We start from the raw sequence: 5711 nt of genomic DNA on the forward strand, positions 1-5711 counted from the left end.
GGAAATGATCTCATTCCTTTTTTTTTTTTTTTTTTACTTTAGGTTCTGGGGTAAATGTACAGATCATGCAGGGTTGTTGCATGGCAAGGTGGTTTGCTGCCTCCATCCCCCCGTCACGTACATTTGGCATTTCTCCCCATGTTATCCCTCCCCAACCTCCCTACCCTCCGCTGCCCTTCCTTTAGTGCTCCCCCAACAGACCCCAGTGTGTGATGTTCCCCTCCCTGTGTCCATGTGTTCTCATTATTCAACACCACCTATAAGTGAGAACATGCAGTGTTTGATTTTCTGTTCTTTTGTCAGTTTGCTGAGAATGATGGTTTCCAGATTCATCCATGTCCCTACAAAGGACATGAACTCTCATTTTTTATGGCTGCATAGTATTCCATGGTGTATATGTGCCACATTTTTCTTGTCCAGTCTATCATTGATGGGCATTTGGGTTGGTCCCAGGTCTTTGCTATTGTAAACAGTGCTGCAATGAACATTCATGTGCATGTGTCTTTATAATAGAACGATTTATAATCTTTTGGGTATATATCCAGTAATGGGATTGCTGAGTCAAATGGAATTTCTATTTCTAGATCCTTGTGATCTCCTTACTTTTAAGACTTACAGCATTAGGTGCCTTCATGAGTATATTCAGGATATTATAAATAATGAATAATTTTAGAGCCTTTATCTTATTTTACACTGATTTTAGAAATTTTTTACTTAAGGAAATAGATTTTTTCCTACTCTGAGTCACTGTTATCAAATATTTTCATGGTAGCATATAACGTCCAGGGATTACTCCCAAGTTCTTCTGTATTTTTTGCATTTTTCTTGCACTAGTAACTATCACAAACCCATTTTTTAAAAAAACCTTTAAAAACCCCATAAAGGGGTTTTCTTACACATCAAATGAGAATAAAATGAAATACTATCAGCTACGTCACACTTATAATGGTTTTACTGTTTTATTTTCAAGAAACTTATGTAAGTACTACCAGATTTCTTGATGCAATCACTATTAAAGGATCTGTTATTTAAAACCTGCTCTATTTTCAAAGTAACTATGGTTTCAAAATGTTCATTTGAAAAAATGTAATCCTTAGATTTTTGTTTATTTTTAAATTATATGGCTCAGCTTATTTTCAAATATTTTTCAAATTATTGATGCTATGTTGATTTTTATTATCTGTCACAAACAAAAAAATTCACGATTTTTTTTATCATGGTAATAATGGAATACACAGGCCTATTAAACAAATCTTGAAGATATCCAGCAAAATTCTTTGAAAAGAGCATTTTCATTTAAGGAAGTCATTAAATTCAGCTTAATCACAAACAGAAAGTAATTAATAAAATGTACTTCAGAAACAATAACTGAGTTAATTACAATATGATCTGCATTTGAAAATTGAATGAAAGTTTGTCGTGTTTCTGATATACAAATGGATGGCCAAATATATTTGTCAGCAATTCAGAATTTTATCAGCCTGTTTGTCTTGAAAGACAGAGTTAAGGAAACTGCAAAATAATTTTCCAATTAATCAAATATTATTTATGTTCCCATAGATATTTCACTCTCCTTTCTTTATGTTTTTTTCTTCAACTTTTAAGTACCAGGGTACATGTGCAGGATGTGCAGGTTTGTTACATAGGTAAACATGTTCCATAGTGGTTTGCTGCACAGATCAACCCATCACCTAGGTATTAAGCCCAGGATCTATTAGCTATTCTTCCTGATACTCTCCCTCCCTCCACCCTTGAGATAGGCCCCAGTGTGTGTTGTTCCCCACCAGGGATCCATGTGTTCTCATCATTCAGCTCCCACTTAAGTGAGAACATGCAGTGTTTGGTTTTCTGTTCCTGTGTTAGTTTCCTGAGGTTAATGGCTTCCAGCTCCATCCATGTCCCTGCAAAGTACTTGATCTCATTTCTTTTTATGTCTGCATAGTAGTCCATGGGGTATACGTACCATGTTTTCTTTCTCCAGTCTATCACTGATGGTCATTTGGGTTGATTCCATGTCTTTGCCATTGCCAATAGTGCTGCAATGAACATATACATGCATGTACATTTATAATATAATGATTTATATTCCTTTGCATATGTACCCAGTAGTGGAATTGCTGAGTCAAATGGTATTTTTGCTTCTAGATCTTTGAGGAATCGCCATAATATCTTCCACAATGGTTGAACTAATTTACACTCCCACCAACAGTGTAAAAGTATTTCTTTTTCTCCACAACCTCTCCAGCATCTGTTGTTTCTTGACTTTTTAATAATCATCATTCTGACTGGCATGAGATGATATCTCATTGTGGTTTTGATTTACGTTTTTCTAATGATCGGTGATATTGAGCTTTCCTTCATATGTTTGTTATCCACATGAATGTCTTCTTTTGAGAAATATCTGTTCAGGTCCTATGCTGACTTTTTAATGGGGTTGTTTTTTCTTATAAATTTGTTTAGGTTCCTTATAAACTCTGGATATTAGACCTTTGTCAGATAGATAGATTGCAAAAATTGTCTCCCATTCTATAGGTTGTCTGTTCATTCTAATGATAGTTTCTTGTGCTGTGCAGAACCTCTTTAGTTTAATTACATCCCATTTGTAAATTTTTGCTTTTGTTGCAGTTGCTTTCGGAGTTTTTGTTATGAAATATTTGCTTGTGCCTATGTCCTAAGTGATATTGCCTAGGTTTTCTTCCAGGGATTTTATGGTTTTAGGTTTTCTATTTAAGTCTTTAATCCGTCTTGAGTTAATTTTTGTATAAGGTATTAAGGAAGGGGTCCAGCTTCAATTTTTTGTATATTGTTATCCAGTTCTCCCAAACTCACTTATTAAATAGTGAATCTTTCCCCATTGCTTTTCATTCTTCTTTTTAAAATAACTCTTCAAAAAGGATAGACAATGTTTTAGAAAACAAAACATATACGGCTATGAACAGTAAAAAGTTAGAATGCTAGTTGAGACAAACAATGCTATAAAATTCATTTTTTAGTTATGAGAAAGATATAATATGTATATGATTCTTATACTTGTCAAACTGGTTAATAATCATTCTGCAATTTTAATTTTAATTTTATTATTATAGTAATATATGATATATGAAATATCAATGATTATTAAAGGAGAGTAGAAATTAATACAGTAATGATTTCTTGACCACATAAGCAAGCTTTGCTCAGAGTTGGGGATGTAAATTAGGTGACTCAACAAGGAGAAGTTAAATAATTTTCATTTTTTTAATTAGACAAAATAAATTGCACAAAACCTTTCTGATTTCTGATAGTTTATTTGTGAGGAAGAGAAAATGGCCTGAGATCAGCATAAAACATACTTCTGGGCAGTGGTGAATAATCTGACAGGCTGGTCAGGGCCTAGAAGAGGAGAAATTGAAAGATTGTAGGCAAGTAAGTCTAGGGTAAAGACATGTGGACATACATGTGGGAGAAGGCAGTGCCAAAAGCTCTGCCCATTGGAAAAATTTTCTCTCGCCAGTCTGGGCAGTGTATCTCCCATCTACCACAAAGAGAGATAGGGGAAACATTTAGAAAGTGATCAGTGAGGAAAAGAAGAAAAACAAGTCTAAAAATGCCTTTTGTGCTAGATATTACTTGTGCACACCAATACTATCTGGCTCCTTTCCAGGCATTTGAGAAATGACACTTTGCAGCATCATTGGAATTAGGCAGATTTGGGGACTAGCTCTGACCAATGGCAGTTGCCGTCCATTTTCATATTGCACCCACATACCCAGATGACCCATTCAAAAACCAAGCCCAAGTTTTTTCTGTGTCAGCTTGTTGTAGATATGTGCCAAAGAAGGGACACTGTCCAACATTGGTGGATAAGATGGCAGTCTGGTCTCTCTGCACAAGTATCTTAACTTCTGACTTGCCAATTCTGTATTATGATGGTTTGCTGCCAGCTTTATGATGCAATGGATCTATCTGACAGACCCCAGCTGCTGATGGGTGTTTGTGGATAAATAATCCATCAATTGGTATCCCATGGTCAGGTGCTTCACCTCCACCAGGGCATGCCATAAGTTGTTTTTCAAAGGCATATTAGATGGCCTTGTTCCAAAGCTTCAGGTATATACATGTGATTCTGCATGTTGGGCTTTCCAGAAGCTCCAAAGGTCATCTTTACCTACCACCAATACCTCTAATATTATAGAGCCTACCAGGTTGCATGGCCGAGCAGCAGAACTGCTTATACCACTGTCTAGACTTGTAATCGAGTTTTTCCTGTTCTTGTCTCCCCCAGATCTGACAGCCATTGGTATTATCCCACATATGGGCCACAGCAGTAATTCCACATGTGGAATCATGAAATATGCCACCCACGTAACTCAAAGATGTTGAGCATTTTTTGTGTGGGTGTGGTGAGAAGTATAAAATGTTGTAAGTTGTCTTTTATTTTGGAATGAATATCCTGGCATATCCCTGTTCATAGGAACCCTGTAATTTTAATAATGTGAAGGCCCCTGAATCTTTGTAGGGTTTATCTTTCATTCTGTGGAGCACTTGTGTCTTATCAAGGATTATGATAGCAGCTTCTTTCCCGTCTGGCCCGATTAACATAACAGCATTGATGCAGTAAATCAATGTACTGTTCTGCAAGATGTTCAAACAGTTTGGAGGGCGGGAGAGTTGACATAGTCCTAGGGCAAAACTGCAAACATATAATATTGCGTATTCTGTGTGAATGACAGCTCCTTCTTACCTTAGCAGAATAGAATATATTCACCCCATTAATGGATTTATACGATGTACCTGAGAACATAATGATCTCCTCTAGCGAAAATACCACATCTGGCATGGCTGCTGCAATTGAGACTACTACTTTTTTTGAGTTTGCAGTAGTCTGCTTTAATCTTCCAGGATCCTTCCAGTTTTTGCAAGGGCCATACTGGGGAATTTGATGGACATTTAATAGGGACCAACAACTTCACATCTTCTAGCTTCTTAAGGGGGTGGCACTAATTTCCACCATCAGCTTAGGGATGTGCTGTTGGTTTTGATTTATTGTACTTGCTGAATTTGTATAACAATTTTGAAGATTTACACTTTCCCCCTCTTCTATGATTACCTTTATGCCACAGACCAAGAACCCAATGTGAGGCTTGTACCAATTATTTAGCATGTTATTCTCAATTATACTTTCAGGGACTACTGAATAGATCTAAAGAAACAGTGGGCCCCCCAAAAAAGCCAGATGTTTCCCAGGATTCCATTTACTACCTGGTGTCTATAAGGCCCCACTCTAGAGGGGCCATAATGATGCTTCAAGTATTGAGTATGAGTGTCATTTCTTACATGCCCAACAACCCTTGAAGTGTTTGGCTGTCCCACTTTTAATGCATGGCACTAGGGTGATTAACTCATCTCAGTTTGCTTGGGACATTTCTAATTTTACAACAAGAGTCTCATGTTCTAAGATGTCCCTCAGTTCTGGGCAATCTGGATGGCTGATTATTAAAAAAAAATCACCCAAGTAAATGACTTTTGTGGAAGGAGTGGGAAATATATTTTTAAGTATATTTGCTATGATATTGTAATTTTCTTCCTGCCTGAGTCTTGGCCTCCTCAGTCAGTGGGTTCTGGATCTGAAAACTACCTCAGGTCCAGCAACTTGGCACTAGACTGACTTTTAACTAGGGCAGTTGCCCTTGGTCTCCTGGTCATTCATCCTTGATTTCTTCTGACAGTGC

The sequence above is a fragment of the Cebus imitator genome, unplaced genomic scaffold, assembly GCF_001604975.1.
Source record: "Cebus imitator isolate Cc_AM_T3 unplaced genomic scaffold, Cebus_imitator-1.0 Scaffold176, whole genome shotgun sequence".
Classification (NCBI taxonomy): domain Eukaryota; kingdom Metazoa; phylum Chordata; class Mammalia; order Primates; family Cebidae; genus Cebus; species Cebus imitator.